General features: G+C 44.4%; 1 protein-coding gene across 4 annotated transcripts in view; it reads left to right on the top strand.

Moving 5' to 3' along the window:
- The first annotated feature begins 16,168 nt into the window (after window positions 1-16,168).
- GPRIN3 (GPRIN family member 3) overlaps window positions 16,169-23,178 on the top strand; it is a 36,195-nt gene continuing 29,185 nt past the window's right edge. For all 4 annotated transcript variants that reach the window (XM_072861594.1, XM_072861591.1, XM_072861592.1 and 1 more), the window contains exon 1: window positions 16,169-16,480. The gene's annotated coding sequence lies outside the window, so the exon portion shown is untranslated. The remainder of the gene's footprint in view (window positions 16,481-23,178) is intronic.

The raw sequence follows: 23,178 nt of genomic DNA, 5'->3' as shown, positions 1-23,178 counted from the left end.
CCACGCTCCTGAGAAAGCAGGCAAAATAGGAAGTTCTTGTCAGCATCATCTTGCTGTGGCAGTGATGCTTGCTTGTGGGTCAAAAGACTTGTCAAAATCATCTGACGAGAATACGTTGGGATAGAGAAAGGTAAACCTAGGCTGAGAAAAGAAGGAACAGCAATGGACTCTATGTTCAAAACCTTGCATAGCATCCTGGGGAGAAGAAGATCTTCTGCAAAAGGCATAGATTGCACTGTGACCTTTGATAGAAATCTTAACAACCCAAGACTTCCTTGGAAGTATTCTGCAATGATGATAAATTCACTATCCACTTCAGACACAGGTAAAGTACAACTAGAAGTAAATACAGAGAATCAATGCAGGAGGAGAAAAGGGGACCAGGAAAGAGTGAGGAAAAACCCCAGCACTCAAGGCAGGGACTGAGTTCAAAGATAAGCAATATAATCACTCTTGCTACATTAAAACTAGCATAGACAAATGCTAAGTCTGACAGGAATTAATTAAGAAGTTCATGCCACAGTCTTGTTATCACTAGCAGAAAAGAGCCACATGAACAATTGCACAAGGACTCTTAGCATGATCCAATATGGAGTCCCAACAAATGTTTGCAAGGAACTCATAAATGGACTTGTGACTTTTCCTGGTGCAGGTAAAGCAGGAATTAACTTCTCCTCTATTTTTTCCACCTCCCCATCTGTCTATTCCACTCCTGTGCTTCAGGTTACTGTGTTCAGAATGAAGTCAACACAAAGAAATGCCTCCTTTAATCCCTTAGGCTTCAGAGATTTTTATTAAAATCACAATAAAGACAGCTTTAAGCATCACATACTTTGCTTCCTCAGACCTGGGGATGGCAATGCCTGTTGGGAAGGACGGGTCACAGGAAGAAGTAACTTTCAATCTCTCAACAAGGATTTCCAGGACTCATTGAGAAAATCTCCCAGCAGCCTACCATTTATTCTAGGGCAAAGAATTCAGCTCGCTGAAAAAAACGAAGGGTTGAGTCAGATGTACAGATTCAGAAGTAAGTTTTATCCATGTGTGACTATTTCATACTGCTCTTCAGCTAAGATCAATAGATTTTTACCATTTTTTCCTCTTGACAGTATGAATTCTTTGTATGTATATGCATAATAGGCAATTGTTAATGTGTACAGGGAGGTAATTCTACTGCCATTAGTACCAATAGCAAGCTCATTCATCTTAGTGGAAATTAATCCTGTTAAGACTTACTTAAAAAGAAGGTTTGCCAATACTGACTGTCTTCAATAATTATTAAAGTTGCTGTTTATCTCCGTCTGCGTTAAAGGTTGCTGCTGTGCTGAGCTCAAAAGAAGTTACCCAGGGGCAGAGTTTCTTCCAGAGGACCTGCAAAGGATGAGGCTTTATTACCAACTGTATTGTCAAAATGGCTGTACACCATGTGTTACAGGCTGCTGCCTTTGTGTCCACCAGCACAATCCACTTAAAGACTAGTCACAACCAAATTTCCTACTCTGAAGAGAGTTCACAGGCTGCTTTTCCAATGAGCAATGTAAGCCTTTCCAAAGAAGAGCAAGAATAATGTGGAGTAACTGCATGCTCCTACAAAACTGGGGACATCCCAGTGGAAAAAAAATATCTGTGGTGACTCCTGAAACAGGGTATTGGTGTCTCCTGGGAGCAGGGTACTTCTGCATATACATGCAGGTTAAAAGGAATTAGAGCAAATCTGCAATGACTACAGCTGCAAATAACATTTACCAAATACAAATCAATTTTTCAATTACACTGAAGATATCTCAGCAAAGAATTCACTATCTTAAAAGATTCTGTTTTAAACAGTAAGCCATTCTCTAGTAAATTTAAATGGCCACAAGCCTCTCAAACATCATGACGTTCTGTGGAGATATGGGTTGTAAGGTAGTTATGTCAGAGTCAAGTGAACAATAGCAGAGTCTTACCCATCCTTTGCAATCTGGCAGTTAATATACTATAGATTTATGGAGATGACTGTAGTTTGACTTACTTACATCTCTCATATACATAAGGTTACCTCACAGCTGAGTTTTTCTATATGAGTCCTTTAACTAGAAGAACGTTTCCCAGAGAGCAATGCAGTAAATTTTTTGGTTGGGAACTGAGCAGGTGATAAGAATGTCAAGTCATATTTATGCTTTTTTCCCCCTGTAATGAGTAAAAGTGATTTATACTTAGGCAAAGAGCTGATATAAAAAGACCCCTATAAATTTAAAATGTTTGTTATCCCAGTGACATAAAAACACACTGTTTTGCTGGAAGTAAGGAACATGCTTTCTCTGTGTATTCCGAAGAGGCAACACCAAGAGAGAGTTAAAATTTACAGTTGTTTTTGAAAACCCAGAAATCTTTCTTTCTGACTGGACTTCCATGTGTCTTCCTAGGATCCAGCCTGGCTCCTGTCACTGCCTCATTCTCCTGCTCTTTACAGCTCTCAATACCCAGCAAAAGGAGGGGCAGTTTCATGACTGCTTGAAGTTGCAGCCACCTGCTTCATCTCTCAGGGCTTTTTGCAGCAACCAGGGAGCCGCTGCATCTGGCAGTGCTGCCCTGTGAGTCCCCAGGATGCCCACTTAACCCGGAGCTTTCAGCTTCAGCCCGTTATGGCAGCTTTATGACTGCTGAGGATTGCTGTGTCTTACCGGACCGTTTAGATCAGCTTTAAGGCTTTCTCTATTGCTAAAGGCAGATTCTTATCCATTATAAATTGCTAGAGATTCATTGATTTCAGTTTACTAATAATGATTGCTTCTCACAGGATTACCAGTTGGCCTCACTTTGATCAAGATGCTGGCTCAGAGCACTCTGGCAGAAAAATGGGTACAATTCTCTCATTTAAACCCAACATGGTTATATGTGGGGGACTGAGCATTAAAAAAAATGGGGAAGTTCGGCTCCTTTGAAGCAACCAGTCACACAGCATTAGGAGTTAGGCATGCAAAACCATAGCCTAGAAGGTTATATTTCTCTCTCTGTGTTTGTTCGTGTATATAACCACAGAAAGCATTGGCCATAATGGCTGAGAGCTTTGCAGTTTTTCGTCTATGATATGGAAGCAGTAGAGGAAAGAGGATTTTTATTTGCCTTATTCTCTCGCTACTTTGGTATCCTATTCAGTGACCACTTCCAGGATCTCACGCCAACTGAATCTGATGATGAGCAGGAACGCAGGACTAGTCCCAGGCCTCCAATTTTGGAGCCATCCCATCAGGATGCCATCACAGCAGAGAAAAAGTGGCAGCTGACTCATTTAGCACAAATAGGGAAAAGATAGGAGAGGGAAAGGTGCCATCACATGAGGGCTGAAGTCATTCCCAATGGGAGCATAGGGAAATGTGATCTGGTGGAGACTCATAAGGGCAAGACCTGTCTGTGTGTTTAATAGCAGGGTTAGAGTAAAGAGAGGATTTTGTGGCTATTCTAGAGGTAGGAGACTGGGAGGAATTGGCAACTGGATTGGGGGAAAGCCACTGGGCTGCCCAGAGGGTTTTGCCAGCTGGGAAACAGTTCTGTGCTATTTGACAAGGGAACACAGTGTCAATATGTAACCCTTAATATACAGCAGCTGCTTCTTCAGAGCACAGCAGGAAAGATTTTGCCATGCGTGCTCTGCTGTCTGGGCAAATGGGTGATTTCCCTTTGCAAATCCCCAAGGCAATAAGGCTGCCAACAGAGCTGCTGTTACAGGAATCCGAAAAAGATTTTCCCAATATAAAACCCAAACCACACCACTCTTGTAGTACTTTGCTTTTAACATTTCTATCTCCTGGGAGACTGGAAATTAGCACCTTAGGACCATATTCAGAGAAAGCTGGGTGAAGAAGCATCACAAGTAGGGAGATCGGTCAACCTTTCACAGGGAGAATGGGGAAAAACAAGCTGCTCTGGTGGGATGCATGAGGTCCACGGCCTGAGTTGGCTGGCTTCTCCCACGTGTGCCTGGTGGGCAGCAATGTTAAAGCCCAAGAGAATCTGTCAAACCTTCTTATCCATTAAAAAAGTACCATTTTGTATATGAAGCAGGTTTCAGGTAGTTTCTATTCCCAAATATCAAACCTGCAGGTTTTGTAAACAGTTGACTGACAATATGGCTACCACTGATTCTTCTGCCTCTTGTTGTTTCACACGATACTAGCTCTGAAAAAGCAAACCTAGACTGAGTCCTCTCTGTCAGCTCTGGTGATCGCAGTACTCGGGTACATCCTACTCTACTGCAAGCTTGGCAAAGAAGAAAAAAAACTCTGAAACCCCAGCAGCCCTGTTTTACAGAGAGCTATCTCCTTTGCTCCCAATAGCTCCCGATTCTGTCATTCTTGAGCACCTGCCCTGTGCTTATGGATTTCTTTTTGCAACTGTCCTGTAAAGTAAAGAGAACCGAGGCCCTAAGGGTTTGACTAACATCACGAAGGAGGTCTGTGGTCACGCTCAAACAGATATAAAATAATGTCAGAATCCAGTGCCCCAACAACCACTGAACCATTCCTGCCTTTCTCATATTTGTAAAAAACAAATAGTCTTTCCCAAAGCACTTGAGCAAGCCTTAGTCATTTGTTAGCCTAGAAAGGTTCATACCCAAATGCACAATGAGACATTCAGAGTTCTCCAGCTCCAAAACACTCGCATTTCTCTGCCAATTGGGAATGTTCTGGTGATTAATTTGTAGACTGCAGTGAGGCCCGTAAGTGCATCTTTAACAAATTTGTTCCAAAATATTCAGCCTCTCAGATAGCCATCTAGGTAATTTGTTTCTATTTTACAGTTTTGTTTTTTGGGGGGCTTGGGAAGGTTGGTTTTGGTTTGGTTTTGCTCTTAATGTGCTGGTGGTTTAGTGTTGTTGATTTTGTCGGCAAGTGCTATTTAATGCCTTTGGCTACACACGCAGCATTGATCTTAACACTCTTTGGCTAGACGTAGTAGTACTAAATATTCAGCTAAGAAGAATGGCAAATAACAACAGTAAGGGAGCACATGAAAGGCAGATCCAGGCTTGTGTATTCTAGAAAGCGTATTCTCTAAAATATCATCTCTTTCTGGAATTTTGGGAGTTTTCACCACTATTAGTACCTAAGCACAATTGCAAGAATCATTCTTGAATAATCTCCACAATGCTTCCTGAGATCAATATAAAAAAATTCACGCATGGTGGGGGTTTTTTGTCAGTTACATCATAAGAATTAATATTTGTTGCCTTACTGTTACCCCATGGGCAAAAAAAATGGAGTCATTTTGTCAGATATGGTGCCTGACTTTATTTCACAGAGCCAACAGTGAAATGCTTTTTCTTCTTGTGCTGTTACCCAAAATATGCCTGAAATGCTCAGCTGATCTTCAGCAAGAAAATTGTCTTACCTCTGCTGTCTGAAGGAGAGAGATTTTAAGATATTTTTATGATTCTTACAACAGCTTTATCTGGTAAGCAACACTGTAAAGTGCATTTGCATTCATGGCCAGGTGAGAAAATTAACATATCTTGAGAAAAGCTTCAATACTGTCTTCAAAAGAAGAGGTTAAAACACCTTCCCTAGTAGAAGATGCCTCATATTCTACCAGTTCTAGAGGGAAAGGACAGAGGAGGTGACTGGACTCAGGCAGACAAATGACAGGTGGGGACAGAATTGGAAGAGGAGAGGTTACTTAAGGTTGGCCTATGGAAGTGGGATGTTTTGTAATTTAGCCCTGACATGGGATAAAAGGGGGGTGCTACTCTGAGCATCTCATTTTGACTTGTCTTGAATGTTTTGACATGTCTTGCATCTTAGAGAGAAGTGGCTTGCTTTCTCTTTTTTTGTTGTTCCTCCAGTCTCATCACAGCATTCAGTTATTTAAACTGAACTTTGATGGAAAGGAAAAATTCCACAGCACACGTCAAACGTCACAGCTCACGTTTCACCCAGTATAGGGGTAGTCCCAGTCCTAGGAAGTGTAGGAAGGCACACTGCTGGATTGCAGTGTAGCTTTGCAAATTGGCCCAAATGCACATTCATTCATTCATTCATTCACTCATTCCTAATGCTACTTCACCAACACATTCTTAGGTAACGAAGACTACAAGTCCCAAAGTGACACTGAGCATGAGGCCTCCTTAGCTCTGTGTAGCGATGTGGAGTCCAGCACATGTGGTCAAAGCCAAGGATGTGTGGTTGTGGCTACCGGTAATGTAGATCTGTTGAGTATATTCTCTTGACGGTGAATTCTGGAGGAATATACTGAAAAGAAGAAATAACAAGTCTTGGTGGTTTTTAAATTAACAGCCTTCTAGAGCTGAGCTAAACTCACAGACCATCAGTTTCTGAGTTCAGAATGCTGCTAATTAATCAAAGCTTCTGTCATAAAGCAATGTGACATTAAATTCTCATTAGATGTAGATGCAAAAATGGCTTATTTTTTTCCATGCTGAACACTATTCAAATACGTTATCAGTAGGCAAGATAATATAAAATGATTAGAATTAGTTTCAGCTATTTCTCCCTGTGCCTTTTCCCTGGTTAACAGGAGTCTGAAGATTTTTCAGCTCAAAGACAAGATCAAGCTCTTCTGAAATTATTTTAAGGGATGTTGGCTTCAAAAGGACAGTAAAACATTTGTTCATCTGCCATCTGTGACTTATTCCTTTATTTTTGCCTCGTCCACTGAAATCAGTAAGAAATCACTTAGAAACTTCAGTGTCAGCTGTGTTGAACTCAAAGACAATTTTGGTACCCATACAATTCCTTAGAAATGACAGGAAAATGTCTTCTTGCTCTGCAACTGTGAGACAGGTATCTTCCAAATCTACCCGTGAATCGCTGAACTTGACTAGCTCATGTTCTGGAGGGATGTCCCAGACTTCAGATGAAAAAACATCTTTAACGAACACGCAGGCCAAGCACCTTATGATAACCATGCTGCTATTCCTAATGTTGCTCACCAACAGCCAAAATGAACATGGTTTTTGGTAGAACCTGCATGGGAAACAGTGGTGGTCTATACTGTGAAAGGCCATCTCAAAATGCTTTCTATAGGTTCACAGGTCATAAAAATGCTGAAATCATACAGAATGGGCCCTGTACATATCCCAGATGGATCAGTTCAGTCCTGGATTGAATGAGTCATGTCCTTGAGGTTAGTGACAGAGTTTGGATGGTCCCTGTAGCAAGGAAGGGGCAGTAACCAAGGAACAGTGAAAAATCAGCCTAGCAGAAAGAGTTACAAGGACAAAGAGGGAGGAAGAAACTCCCAGGAAAACCTTGTCCGTTTGAATGAAACCGAGCCAGTGTGAGCTCTGTGGTGAACCCTGTTTTGGAGGAGCCCACGGGAAGGTGCAGCACGGCCGTTCGGGCAGCCCTCTGAACAGGGCTGGCTGAGCCTGCAGATGAAGGTGTCCAGCATGGATGGACTGAGCTGTTTACAGCATGCGTGAAAGCTTAAACGGAAAATAATCCTGAGAAACAGAAGACAGGGCCTGACCTACTTTAAAAGGAGGAACTGTAAAATCAGTTGATTTGATCAAGTGGACATAGTTACTTCTGCGGTAAGAAAATGAGCAAAAAAGGCAAAAAAAGCTTTTTGAAAAGATCAAGCTCAGCTTCTAGAAACAGCCACGCTGAACACAACTGAGCTACAACTAAGCTTTTCAGCCAAAGATTTTGTTTCTATTTATTCAGATAAATAGAGCAGTTATTATCTGTTTCTGATACCAGTAATGTTATTAGACCCATGGCTGGGCAAGAGATGTAATAGATGCACGAAAAGGCCAAAAAACTGGAAAGATTTGACTTCCTTATTTTAGATAAAACAACATAATAAATAGATGACTGATAGATAGATGATGATGATAGATACAACAACACAAAGAATGGCCAAGAGAAAGTAAATCAGATTTTTTTGTATATAGAATTCAGGAATAATGGGTGCACAGGCAAATTTAAAGATGATAACCAGGAATGTTGCTTCACAACACACAGTTGCACCACAAACACTTGAGACCGTATGTCAGTAGGACTCTGGTGAAAATTAGTGAATACATGCAGGAAACAGAAACACCTGATTTTTTATTTTATCAGCTGCCTGGAATGAATATAAGACTTTCTGTTCTAATGCAGTACTGATGTGTTTAGAGATTAATATTGACAGGTGATTTCATTGCAGTTTGTTTTTTTTTTATCTTCTTGGGCATCTGGTTCTAGACTGACCTATGGTACACGTAGTTATTCTTGGTTTTATTATATTATTTCTATTTAAACAAGAGCCTCTGCTCCTCTTCAATTCTTTTCTCATCTCCACTCTCTACTGTTCATGGTACTTATTCTCCATGCTTACACCTATCCATCATTTATCTACTCACCTTGCAACACCTATTACATCTGCTTTTCATCTCGCCTGTTGTATGAATCAGCATAAAAATCCATGTTGTGGGGAAGGCAACGGTGAGCCATAAACAGCCTTGGTAGTGGTCCAGGGAATGATTCTTTTGGTCGCATGAGGAGAAGTTCCTGTCTTGTGCGACGAAATGTGAAAGGATGAAAGTAGCTGTGGTAGCCCTGCCAAAGGATGTTCCCCTCTGGAATAACACTTTACACAGCCAAGAAAGTAGGTAGAACTAGACTTGCAGTTGGAACAAACAGGTTCTTAAACATAGTGCAAATGTACAAGCTGTAGAGTGGTCCCACATCACAGAACTGTATTGGGAGAGTATTTCATTTACATTCAGCTTCAGCACTCACAACTGCTCCTTAAAAGAATCCCTGGCTGATTTTCTTTTTTCCTGAAATTCTAAAAATATCAAAGACTTTTGATATCTACAGTCAATATAATTTAAGTAGAGACAGGGCTCTGAATCCAGAGACCCCATATGTCTGATATTGCATTAGCTTAATTTATTGTTCACAGTAGGCAGTGGCTGTCTGAGCAGATAGGCTTTCCAGTTGCATTATCTGACATCATTACAGTTGAATATGCGCCAGAATACCATGTGGTGAGTACGTAATAAATCAGCTCATTATGTCTATAATCATTATGATTATGTGTTGTTCCAGATCTCAGTTTTGTTGACATAAAAGGAGGTAAACAGTATAAATTACTGACTCATCAAATGGTTTGTTTTAATTTGTTGAGAAGGCAGAAGGTTATTTTTTTGTATGGCCTGTTTCACATTTAGAATCACAGTAATGAATATATAGAATATATGTGAACTGGACATAGCCGAATCTGAAATTAATCATACCCAAATGTAATACATAGACACTAAGGGTGAAAATATAAGTGTCACATCACATTGACCAAAAGCTTCCCATCATACCAAAGGAATCACAGAATCACAGACTACTAAGGGTTGGAAGGGACTTCTGGAGGTCATCTGGTCCAACCTCTCTGCTCAAGCAGGGCCACCTAAAGCAGGCTGCTGGGGATCACGTCCAGATGGCTTTTGAATACCTCCAAGGATGGAGATTCTACAGCCTCCCTGGGCGACTGTGCCAGTGCTTGGTCACCGTCACAGCAAAGCTTCCTTCCAGGTGGCCAGTCCCCAGCATGTACCGGTGCCTGTGGTTATTCCTCCCCAGGCGCAGGGCTTTGCACTTCCCCTTGCTGAAATGCTTGAGGTTCCTGTCAGCCCATTTCTCCAGCTTGTCGAAGTCCCTCTGGATGGCAGCATGACCCTCTGGCGTATCAGCCACTCCTCCCAGTTTTGTGTCATCAGCAAAGTTGCTGAGGGTGTGCTCTGCCCCATCAGCCAGATCATGAATGAGGATGTTTAACAGTATTGACCCAGTCTTCACCCCTGGGGTATACCACTAGTGACTGGCCTACAACTAGACTTCGTGACAGTGATCACCACCCTCTGGACATGGCTGTTCAGCCACTTTTCAATCCACCTCACTGTCCGCTCATCCAGCCCATAATTCATCAGCTTCTCTATGAGGATCTTAGGGGAGTCAGTGTCAAAAGCCTTCCTGAAGTCTAGGTAGACAATAACCACTGCTCTCTCCTCATCTACCAAGCCAGTCATTTCACCATAGAAGTTTATCAAGTTGGTCAAGCACGACTTCCCCTTGGTGAAGACATGTTGACTACTCCTGATGACTTTCTGATCCTTCATGTGCCTGGAAACAGTTTCCAGGATTAGCTGCTCCATCACCTTCCAAGGATGGAGGTGAGGCTGACTGGCCTGGGCCCTTCTTCCTGCCCTTCTTGAAGACAGGAGTGACATTTGTTTTCCTCCAGTCTTCAGGTACTTCTCCCAGTCGCCATGATCATTTGAAGATAACCGAGAGTGGCCTTGCAATGACATCAGCCAGCTCCCCTAGCAGTTGTGGGTCCATCCCATCAGGGCCCATGGACTTGTGCATGTCCAGTCTGCTTATTCTCCAACCTGATCCTCATCCACCAATGCTATGTCTTCCTTGCTCCAGACCTCCCCTAGTCTCTGGGACCTGGGATTTCTGAAGGACGGTCTTGCTAGTAAAGACTGAGGTGAAGGCGGCATTCTTACAGACTTTTCCATGTCCTGTGTAACCAGGTCCCCCATCTCATTCAGCAATGGGCCCACATTCTCCTAGTCTTCCTTTTGTTATCTATGTACCCATAGAAGCCCTTCTTGTTTTCTTTGACATTCCTAGCCAGATTCAATTCCCGTTGGGCTTTAGCTTTCTTAACTTCACCCCTTGATGTTCTGACAATGTATCTGTATTCCTCTCAGGTTACCTGTCCTTGCTTCTCCCCTCTGTATGCTTCCTTTTTGTGGCTGAGTTTGGCCAGGAGTTCCTTGTTCATGCATGCACGCCTCCTGGCATTTTGCCTGAATTCCTCCTCATTGGGATGGACCACTTTTGAGTTTGGAGGAGGTGATGCTTGAATACTAACCAGCTTTCTTGGGCCCCTCTTCCCTCCAGGGCTTTATCCCATGGGACTCTAGCAACCAGATCGTTAAAGATGCTCCCCTGAAGCCCAGGGCTGTGAGCTTGCTTTTTACCCTCCTCCTTCCCTTCAAGATCCCAAACTCCACCATCTCATTGTCACTGCAGCCAAGGCTGCCTTTCACCTTCACATCCCCAGTGAGCCCCTCCTTGTTGGTGAGTATGAGGTCCAGTGAGCACTTCTTCTTGGCTCCTCTGTCACTTGGGTGAAGAAGTTGATGCACTCCAAGAACCTCCAGGATTGCCTATGCCCTGCTGTGTCGTCCTTCCTGTATATATTGGGGTGGTTGAAGTTCCCCATGAGGACCTTCACGGCATAGTCAGAAGCAAAAACTGTTAAGAGGTGCATGCTGAGGGCCAAAGACATTTTCACAATGCTGTAGAAAATCACATCTTCATATATTTTCAACTGAAATTTGACATAGCTGCTTGAGGTATAGCAACTAGCATATGGATTCACAGCGGTTTAGAACCACTGTGAAACGGAAAAATACACCAAATTCGGAGTTCACTCCCAATGGCATATTATTTGTTCCATGCAGTTTTCTTTATATTCTTTTTTTTTTTTTTGGAAAGACCATAATGTCTAAGGGAAACATTCTTAAAGGAAATATGACCAACAGAACCTGTTCTTTCTAGCCATAAACTGTGTTATCAGTCCCAGTCTAATGACCCAGGAGTGTTATTACTGTGGCTGAACAGCGCATCCATTTGTGAGATGCCCAGTACAGCCCATTAGGTATGAGAGAGGCAAAGGGAGAGGGAGATGCTGTGTAACATGTGGCATGAATATTTGCTCTGCTCTGTTGGTTATACAGAAAGTGCATGATCACAAAACACACGCATCATGTCACCTCACGTATGGTTTTCTTCCTTGATACATTTGTCTCTAATGGCACAGCTGCTGACGGCTCATACCAGAGGACTCGTACCTTTTTTGGCTCAGCTCCCAGTCCAAAATGAACGTGTTCAGCCAGTAATTCACTTGATTTTTGCATTAACGGGAAACAAAGGTGTAAGTGCCTTGACAAAACTATAAATGTTAAATGATTGCAGTCAGAAGTTTGCTCTTCATTGCTCTTTTCAGCTCTGTCTTCAGATACAGTTTTGCCTGGGGAAAGTTTTGCTTTTATTTACTTTTTGGAAGCACTCGTAACTCCTTTTTCTAAAGAAGACATGAAAGATGCTGCATAAAAAAAGGCTTCTGCAGAATTTAAATTTGATATCAATGTCATCAAAACTGAAAATATTTTGAGAAATATGGTAGAAGCAGTGCAATAAACAACAGGCCTAATCCACACCAACATAAATTTGCGTATCGCTACTAAGGTAAATGAAACTACGGTAGTTTAGGCCAACTACACATCTTCTCAACATGTTATACCAGTTCTCATTTTAAAAACTCATGAGCTCTATTTTTTTCAGCTACAGTAGAGAACTTTCTTTTAGCCAGATGGTGATGCAGTTTAAACATGAGATTTTAAAACATTCTACAAGAGTCTTCAAAGGCTCTGTAGAAGTGTGGTTGTCATTTCTGATGATTAATTGTATTCTGGCAGCTCCTAGAAAATCTAGGCTGCTGTTGCCCTGAGCTCTGGTCTAACATATATCAAAAGATAATCCTTCTACAGGTAAATTTATGCTTTCACCCTGGTCAATACTAGCAAGTTAAAAAGGTTTAATACTTTATTATTCTCGATATTATTGAGACCTATGCACACATTTAATTTTAAGCATGTTCCATTGACTTTAGTAAGTGCTAAGCACGGTGCTTAAAGCTAAACAACCATCTCTGTGCTGTCCTCAGTATGAATGCTTTTCTGCATTAAGACCCACAAAAAGTTAACATAAAACAAATGTATATAGCTGGAGATTAAAGCAGACAAAAGGGTGGGGGAAAATAGTAGTAAATTGGCCATGACTCACATGTGATTAAGCAAATGAGTTAAAAACTCAGATAAATAAACCAGAATAATCTAAATATCTGGTTTGCATTGATATGGTGGCACATTGATATGTTGAGATATGATGACTTCTTTAGCCTATCAGGGCAGCAGCTAGTGGAGTTCAGAGCTCATGACGGGGTTTAGAAAATGGTTTAGAGGTCTTTAATACCAATATTGGATGATGTACCAAATGAAACCGTTCTATGGTAGGCTGTGGTTCAGGGAAAAGAAAAGGACGTAGGGGAAAAAACATGTACATGAGAAGAGCTCATAAGTAAAGTGGCCATGCCCTGAGTGCATGTGTGCACTTCATCACCTTAACCAATTTCTACAATGATCTGAGTCTCTTTGATGCCTCTTCTCAGCTTTCCTAGGTCATCATCACATTCAGAAACAAAAGCATCCATGCCCTACTGGGCATGGGGAAGAGATTATTAGTTGGGCTGTATTTCAGTCATATTACTGTGTTCATTCCTCTTGGATTTTCTTGTCCATCAGGCAATAATAAGTAGACCCAGCGCTCAGCCATGACTGCTGAGAGCAGCATGGGGATTCTCAGTAATGCTGGACAGACAGAAGGAAATGTTTACCCAAACTTGGCAGGAAAACATTCAGGTACTGGGTTTGAAATGCATGGGCATGGAGGGGCTTGGAGCAAACAAAGCTCCCAACCCCTCTCTTTTTTGCCTCAGAATTACAGTTGCTCCTTTCCAGCAGGTGCTGGGACTGATGCCTCCACATGCTCTGAAGGTGCTTCATAACCCTAAAATAGGGCACAAGAGCCCATAGAAAAGCTTCCCAGCCTTTCCAGCTGAATGTATATGACTCTTATTGCTGTGACTTTCAAGGCTGGATGGTCAACGGCCTCTCTTACATGCCTTTGAAAATCCTACCATGTTTCCACTTCAATTAATCTCAGAGTTGGTTTCCAAAGAAGAGGAAAGTATTAGCTATAAATACTAAAACAGCTGAAATTCCTCGCTTTGCAGATGGTTTCAGAGCGAAATAAGGGCTGCCTGGAGACAAGCCTGATTCTCACCTTTCTGCGGCAGGTTATTTCTTCCTGGGCAGGGAAGGTTGCTGTCGAAGGGAAGAGCGTTAATATTTTTCGATGACTTGGAAATGAGGAGAAAGACGCAGAAAGGAAAAGATGGCAGTGGGGTGTTAAAGCTACATTAAAGGACACAAGAAGCTTGGCCAGCTTGCAGAATTAATTGAGTTAATTGGTTAACTGAATGCCAAGACTGTGATTTTACTATCTCAGGCTAATGGGGGTATTATTAACAGAAAGGGTTCTTCCTAAGAATACAGATAAGGAATCTTACATTTAGGAAAGTTTAGGAAAACTACATTAATTGTAACTGTCTCTTGCTGAGCAACCCCTGAGGTCCCGTGAAGTCCTTGTAGCAGCAAGGTCTCCAGTGCCTACGGCTACCTCTTCATGAAAGTACAATTGCTGGCAAAAGGAAATTGCATCATCCAGCCTTTCTTCTTCTTTAACAAAAAAGGGGAAGTTTCACTGTAGTAATGTTAATGGCAGCAGGATTAATTATAGGAAGTTTGGCAATGTTTCTTTAAAAATAGGTCATTTAGCAGAATAATGAAGGGGAGTTGAACACTGACTCTGTTTCCCAACCTGATCCTTGTATTCCTGACCCAGACATGACCAGGGCGAGGGCAGAGCTCTGTACAGCCCTCCAGAGCACCAAAAAAGTAGCAAGATTGTAAAGAGAATGAAGTAAAGAAGAGCTACCGGCAACCCCTGCCTGCACTACTGCTGTAAATCTTTTCCTGACAAAGTTTGATCCTCTCTCCACTCTCCCCCCCTCCAGTGAGGTTCCCTTGTGTTTGGGAGTACTTCAGTGTATTGCCGATTTGATTTTGGCACATGTGAAAAAGTGGTTCTTGTTGCTGAATATTGAAAATATATCTTAAATTTTCCGTGGTTAAGTAACTGTCAGAAAGCCACATTCGGGAATGGCTATTACATAAATATGTGCTGATCTTAGTGGCCACCGTTGGGGAAGAAATTACGTATGCCACGGTAGGAAATGTAAGACGTTTTTCATGATCACTTAACCCATGAGTCAAAGAGATTTAGGATCGATAACTGAGCCTGAGGGTGTTTTGCAGAGCTGTAATAAAACATGGCTCCATTCATATGGATCAAGGGAATATGATTCATTGATATTTACGACAATTAGAGATAAAAATTATTTTCTTAGGTCCTCTAGTTAACTGTTCTCCCCCCCCCCCCCCCCCAGTGTTTTCCATATTGCAACAGTTCTCGCAGCTTGTCCCCTAGTTTTGGAAATCCTGCTCCTATTTATCCATAAAGGAAGGTAGAAGAGTTAAAATCTTCCCGGTTGAAAACCTGTACTTGACTTGAATCTCCGGGCACTGCAGAACCATTTCCTGTGATTGCAGCAGAGAGAGATAAAATTCCACATTGGTGGGAATAAGCCGAAATTAGATCAAAGATTTCCAGACAATTACGAGTCCTAACCCAAAGTGTCTTTTGCTGCTAATATGTTTGCTTGGATCTATCTTTTTGCAGGCAAACAGGGCAGCGCTTCGTACAGGAAGCCACATTTGCCGATCAAAAACAGCAATCCAAACTGAAAGCGTGACAAGAGCTGATCCGCCTTTGCATACACTGCAATTCCACATGCAAATTCGTACAACTCCGCAAGCAAACGGCTCATTAGGGGCCTCGCTAGCTCTCTGTAGGCACGCTTCCTCAGCTGACACATGCAGGACTACGCAAAGGTGGACGGAATTAGTGGATTTGGGATGTGCAGTTCTAGCTCTTCTGCCGCGAAGCAGCTTAGCGTGTAGTTTTGTTTTAGGAGCTGGAAAGAACCGGCTGGCAGAGGAGGCAATGCAGAGCAAGCCCCGGCGCACCGTCGGGGCTCGGGCACCGCTGCCGAGCTCTCCCGGGGGTCTGCGGAGGGGCCCGAGGGCCCCCTGCTCAGCCCCATGCGCCTGACGGAGGGCGGGAGCCTCCGGCTCCCGGGCTGCGAAAGCCAGGAGGGGCCTGGGCTGGGGTGGGCGTGAGCTGGAAATGCCCCCCTGCAAGCAGGTACCTGCCCGCGCCCTCCGGCTCTGGGGGGGCTTGAGGCGGCGGTGCAGGGGCTAAGCGCCGACGGCGGGGTGCCGAGGTGCCCTCCCCGCGGGCCGGGGCTCCCTCGCCGCCCCCCGGGGGCTGCCCCGCTCTCCCTGCGGCCGCGGGGGGGAGCCCGGCGCCGGCCCCGGCGCCGCAGCCCGGGCGCTCCCCCCTCCCCAAGCCGGGCAGCCGCCGCCGCAGCTGCGAGCGGCCGGGAGGCGCCGCCGCCCGCTCGGCACGGCTCCCCCGGCGGCGCCGGCGGCTGGCTGGGGCCGCTCTGCCCGAGCCTCCCGCCGCCGCTGCCTCTCGGTAGCCGGCACGAATCGCCTCCCCCCTGCCCCCCGCGGCGGGGAGGGCCACCCCAGCGGAGCCCTCCTCCTCCTCCTCCTCCCTCTCCCTCCGCCCGCCCTCCTCCGCCGCTGCACACCCCGAGGAAGGGCTTGTTTTCCTGCCCGGATGATGCATTTCTCCGCAAGGTCATCCCTGCCCGCGGCTCCCCGGGCGCCGCCGCGGAGGTAAGGGGAGGAGGGAGGGGGATCGTGAGCACCTACACCTACACCCCACCCCACCGCCCCCCCAGCAAGTTTTTTTCGGCGCGGGAGAGCAGCGGGCTCGGTGCGAGGACAGGTGCCCGGGGCACGGCGGGGTGGCGAGGCGGGGGGCTGCCTCGCCCTGCCGGCCTTGCCCGGCGCGGGGGTGCCGGGAGGGCCGAGCCGTGCCCGGGGAGCGCGCCCCGAGGAGCCGTGCCCTCCTCCGCGGGGTGGGGGGGCTGCGGCCGCCCGCCGCCACGCCGGGCGGACACCCGGGGGTGGGGGGCGGCCGGGCCAGCCCCGAGGGGGCCTCTCTAACGCTCTGCTGATTTTTACCGGCGCTTGGGGGCGGGGCGGGCTCCCGCGTGTCCGGGAGCGCGGAAAACTTACAAGAAAAAAGAAAAAGAAAAATAAGGTTGCCCCCCCCCACCGCCGCCGCCGGGCCGGGCCGGGCCGGGCCGGGGGATGCGCGGCCGCCACGGCAGCGGCGCGGTCGCCACGGCAACGTGTCGGCGGCCCGCGGCCGCGGTGTCGCAGCGCGAAAGGGCCCCCGGAGGCCGCCGCCGCCGCCGCGGGGGACGGCCCCGGCCCCCGCCTTCCGCCCCCCAGCCTGGGGATCACGGCGAAGCGGCGTCCCCCAGGGCCGCCCCGCGCCCGCTCCCGCGGCCTCCCCGGGGCGAGGGAGGCGTGCGGGTGTGCCGGTGTGCCCCGGGACGAGTGTCTCGGAAACCCGGGGCTCCCGAAGCCGCGCTCTCGGGGGTGCTGCGCTGAGAGCGGCGGGGTAGTCCGCTGGGGCTGCGGGCTGTGGTGTTGCAGTCCCATCAGAGGCCGCCTTGGCGGCGGGCCTGGCCGTGCGCGTCCCGGCGAGGGTCGCGCTGCCGGTTCGCTAGAGGCGCGTTCAGCAGCCTGGCTTGGGGCTGGACGCAGGTCCCTGGCGGCCTTTGCTTCCTCCTGCTGAGGTCAGTGGCAAAACTATGGATGATCTTGCCAGCTCCCAGTCTGTGACTTGTGTTGTCTACAGCTCAGCCTACTTTTTGTGCCCCATACAGGCCTTGGCGTCGTTAATACTTTTTCCCTTCATCCTTCTTTTTCTCTCAGGAGAAGATAACAATGCTGCTGGTGGATTTATTAGAGTCATAAGGAATTATTGTGGTCCCATAGTCTAACCTCTTCCGTGATATAAAGCACAGAGTGTTCCTCAGTGAGCCCAAGGTCTGGCCTACCAGCCTCTTCAAACAGTCTTGATTTAACGACTTCCAACGATGGGGAACTCACTACATTCCTGGATAATTGGCTCCGATTGCTAATATTGTTACAGATTTGCATCTTTTTTCCACTTTGAACTTTTCTGACTTCATCTTCTAGCTACTGGATCTTGTAAGGTCTTTGTCTGTCAGATTAAATAGCTATCTAGTTTCAGACCATCTCTCTCTGCTCAAGTATTTAAGGGCAGTAATTAAATAGCCACTTAACGTTGTCTCTGAGATAAATAGACCGAGCTCCTTTGGTCTCTCCCTGGCATGCAGATGCTCCCGAGGAGGAATGGCTCGGCCGCTCTTCTCCGAGCCCGAGCCCCCACCGTTGTCCTTGCTGGCCACCGGCGCTGCGCAGTGGGTTCCAGGAAGGCTCTTGTTAGTGTCACATGCGGAGATAATAACCTCGTGCTCAGTATTCCCCTGTCTATTCACCCAATGGCACGAACTTTTCTTTCCCACGACTACACGGTGGGAACTTATGTTCCCTTAGTTACATGCAGCGATCCCTGCGTTTCTTTGCGAGCCAGGGTTTTCTCAGAAGCTGGTTGCCTGTCCTGAAAGGGGCATTTAAATTAAATCCTCCTACATGCATAACTTTGAATCTGCCTCTATTAAATGGATTTTTCCCTCCTGCCATCACTTTAACTTCCAGGGAGTCTGCAGCTTGGGAATGATGATAGAGTTCTGGTGTTTCTCCCTGTAGAAGTCAGCTGAGTTTTTTCCTGGGACCTCCGTGCTAAAACCCTCTTTCTTCTTCGTGGTAGCATTTGCTCCAGATGACTTTAAAATTATTTGAAGTTTACTGGGGGAGAAGTTATACTGAGTAGTATGCAAACTGAAAGGGCCCATTAGTGAATTGGTTTCGTAACTGCTTTCGCTCAGCTGTGCCTCCAAGTGTTGGTGAAAGAGAAAGAGATTTGCTTTCCTGCTTTACAGAACTGTAAATCCCGCTGCTGGGTATGAAGTCTAGGCTCATACATACATCGTCATTATGTTGTGAATCTTTAACTTGAATTTTGTGAGTTTTACTTACTCTGAAGTGTGCTCAAGCCTGGATTTATAGCTCTCTTTAGAAAGCAAGTATAGGAGAGTACGGGCCAGAGGTGGGTGTTTTTGACAGGGTATTGTCAAGTTTTCCAGTAGCGCGTAGCAGCTTGAAGGGGGCTGAAAGGATGAGATTGAGCAGTCTGAAGGCTCCTGCTGTGGTATATGGTACAAAATAATAAAGTCCTTTGAAGTAGGCTTTTCTTTGTTTGTTGGTGGGAGGGGGGGGGGAGGTTGTAACCACTATGACTTACCCTGTGTAAGAGCTCAATGCACACTGAGGGAGGGTGATGTAAGAAAGGTCCAAAATTTGAAGACCTTACCTGTACATGCAGACCATCCCATGAAGTAAGTCAGGTGATGATCCTTGTGAGTAAGGTTTGTTTGCATGAATGTAGATAGCAGGTTTCAGCCTTTAGAATGACCTAACTGTCTTCAAAGTGTTAAAGTTAAGAAAAAGTACATTCTGATCATGTAATGACTTAAGTGCCAGGACAATGAGCTTTCTTGAAATTTCACACAGGATTTTTTGATTTTCTGTTCAAGTCCCTGAAAATATGTCTGTACAAAAGATTGCACTAAGTATAGTGATGGATGAGTGAGGTACCCTTAAAGGGAGTGAAAATCATTACTGAGATCAGATATCACATCTGATTGAATAGAGTGACCCTATGAGTTCTAGAATTGTGGTGAATTTTCTACAGGCTGGTGTCAGCATCTTAGGAATTGTTTATTACACATATAATTGTATATCCCTCCGATATGAAATTTTGCAACTTTATTACCTGGGAGGTACCTTCCCCCATCCATTCAAACTTAGCTTCTCTCCCCCAGGCTGGGCTAATTTATCTGATTTTTTTCAACATATGCTTTCCCTTCTCAAGGTTGCATCTTCTCTTCAAGTCCTTTTGCAATCAGAAGAGTATGTATATCTTTCCACAGGGTGACTGGTCCCAAAACTTATCCATTCTTGAGTCATGATGCCCATCCTGGGTCAGCCCAGCACTAAGAACAGTGGCTGCTAATTAATCCTACAAGGCCAGGACAGACAGACAGACGATAGTATTTTTATGAGTCTCAAACTTAGTGTCAGTTGAAGGCTGTCCAACAAGTGCTAGGTTAGAGTTAGGCGGATTTCATTAGCAAAATATGCTGGCAGTAGTAAAATTTGTCAGATCTGGGTCCTACAACTGTTACTGCCACCTTTATTTTCAACAACGTAAACCCCCTCAATCGGATGGAGTCGAAACCAAGGAGAACCTGATTATACTAAGAACAACATCCTGCCTCTGATTTGTTTGTGAAATTGTCACTGATGTAGGAGTAAAAGCAAGCTGCTCGTAGTCTTGCAGCTCCAGACAGAGCAAAATTTTGTAACTTGTACAACTGTGTGTCTAGCAGCACATCATTTCTTAATTTATAACCCCCACATTAAAGGCAGAGGTGAGCTATAGGCTGTTGCCTTTGTGGATTTAAGAGCAATCCTGGATTAAGAGCTGATATTATCTAACTGCATATGACAACTTCATAGCTGATAAAACTTTTGTACCTGCCCTACAGGGTTATGAACTGGTTCTATTTGTGCAAAATTGTTTAAAATTAGCTGCATCGTTACTGCCAGTACTTTGATATTATTATGGAAGATTAGAAATGTAACAAAAGTCACCCAGCATTGTTTCTGTATTAAGCTTGGATACAAATTGAGAGCCCTAATTGTAAGCCTCGATACTATGTGACAAGATGTCTAAATTGATCCCATATTTGGTCTTATACATTGGATCATTCAGGTAAACATCACCTTCTTGAAAGTCAGAACAAAAAAAGATTTATAATATTTACTAGGGAAAAACAAGTTCTGGATATGTTCTGAGTGAAATTAAATTACCTTCCAGTAGGAAAAGCTTTTGAGAGCGTATCTGAGCACAGTTTACTTTTGCAAATAGTAAACATAGAAAAGGGCTACATACGTTTTATGATATACATGGACTTTGAACTCAGTTCTGTATGACCTCAGTAACAATTCTATATGAACTCAGTAACAATTCTATAAAAACAAAGAGTTGTACTGATTAAAAATTTAATCACAGATGATCAGTTACTTATTAAAGTGGAGTGGTTTGTTTCTTGGAGTCCATGGCTAAGAGTTCGTGTTTGTAAATTGGCAGCAGATCCAAAAGGGCAGAGGTGTCAGCACGCTGCTGAGTAAATAGGGACAAGATGCAACGTCAACGTTTGCAACTCCATGCGGGGTGTGGGGGAGAGAGAGAGGCAAAGGGGAAGGCGGAGACCAAAGAAGTAATGACTAGGAACCAGCATAATATCATTTTGCCCCAATTTGTCCTCTGTCAGCAGTAGACACATGTACTTGGGGAAAACAATTAAGTGGAGGGAAGAATGGCAACAATCACAAATATTACAATGAACTGCTGTAAAAGCTTCTATCAGGGTGCTACAGGTGTGTCCACAGAGGACAGACTGAATTCTTCTTTTTTCCCCCATCTGTAACTCCATGATCCTGTGTTACAAAACTTAGTAGCAGGTATGGAAGCTATTACCACAGCCATTATCAACCGGACATCCAGGGAGATCCTGTTATTTTTTTTTAATGACCCAGGAACAAGAGTCTGTATCTATTATATCTGTGGTTGTAATTATTAGCAACACCCATTACTTTTACTGTTCATTTTACTGTATTTATTATACATTAGTAAAACCTGGTAATAACAGTTGAGTTTGCTGGCTTCCTTGCCTGCTTTCCTCCCTCTGAAAGTAGTTCTCTTAGAAGGACAAGAAGGAGTTAATCAAGGGGGACACAAACAGACACCCCAGTGCTTTGTTGAACTATTAGTATCGGTACTATTAGCGTCTCTGCATACTATTAGTATCTGTATCTAACATAGCGGAGCCCAGCTCTGAGCTGAGACTCAAAGCTTGTATCACTTGGCAAATGGTAACGATTCATTTTCCAAGCTAAGTTATACCACTGTCGTCTAGCGTTGGAGATGAAAATATTCTGCTGAGGGAGTGGAGAAGGTTTTTAGAATAGGATCATAAGAAGAGTGTATTCTGAGCTGAGATATTTCTCATCTCCCTCTTGGGCAACCCTCACAGTCACAAACTCAACTATGATAAAATAGATATGAAGCACATTGCTAGATGGGAGTCTTCAATGCGGTCTGGCAAACTTCTGATCCAGGAAGCAGCAGCATTGCAAAGTTTAAAATCATTCATATTGTCTATGGATTAATCATAGTTACATCATAATAACATCCGTACTCTCATTTATGTGCCTGTACATTAATGCACACGCACAAATGGGAGAAGAGCTGTGTTTCCTGAAGGGTTGGTAGTCTGGCAAAGTCTGGCAAGAGCTAACAAAGCTACCCCAGTAGTTCAGTTAGCTACCGCTATGGGCAAATCTCAACTGAAGCATAGATTAGGACTGAAGTGAACTGGTGTAGGAAAGGTTGCTTGAAAAGAGCCTGCAATCAGAAGTAATGTATTCTTATTGTCTGAAAAAACGATATACCAATCATAGGCAGAAAGTAGTGACCAAACATTCAGCTCTGGAGAGGCGGATCTTATTATTTGCCCTTTTTTCTGACCTTTTTTTCTGCTAAATGGACCAGGTGTTTCAAAAAATCTGGAAAAGTAAAGCTTGAGTTCTCTCTGTGACACCTGTATTTCGTGATTTTGCTGTAGCTCAGTGATGGTAATTAATATTGTCAGCTCTTCACAATCCTCATGCAATTATCACCAGTTGGTGTTTTTTCCTGAAGAACAAGATGGCTTTCTATATTCATGTGTGGTTTTCTTTTTTATTTTGGAGAAAGTTGAGCAAATATCGGTTACTGTGATCAGGGTCCCAGGCTGCATTCTAGGGGTGAAAATCTTTCCCAGTGATGCTAATGTGCAAACAAACAAAAAGCTCATTTTTTAAAAGGGAAATTAAAAAAAGGCAAAATGAAACAAGTTGCTGTGCAATTATTTTTACTGCTCTTCATGCAAAAAGACAACAAATCCAAATAGAGGACGTGAATACTATGCTACATTATGACTGATCTTAAAAGGATACTATAAAAAGCAATGGCTTCTCTCAAATGATGACAGTGAAGTCAGTGAAGATTTAATTCAGAAATTTTCCAGTGGCTCCAGGCCCCCTTTTTACATGCAAGAGTAGACCTGCTGCTCCATGGAAAAATCACTAGAAATCTGAGAAAATCAGTCAAGTTGTTATCATGGAAACAGCGGGAATTTCCAACACAGGATAATGAAGGATCTGAAGTTACCTTAAATTTGCATAAACAGAAGTCAGTTTGTTAACATTTGTGTGCAAAACAAAAATATGTGGTTGGGCATAAGTTTCAGGTGGATGGATTTTTC

The sequence above is a fragment of the Ciconia boyciana genome, chromosome 5, assembly GCF_034638445.1.
Source record: "Ciconia boyciana chromosome 5, ASM3463844v1, whole genome shotgun sequence".
Taxonomy (NCBI): domain Eukaryota; kingdom Metazoa; phylum Chordata; class Aves; order Ciconiiformes; family Ciconiidae; genus Ciconia; species Ciconia boyciana.
Note: the sequence above shows the minus strand (reverse complement) of the source record. Positions and strands in the feature narration are given on the sequence as shown.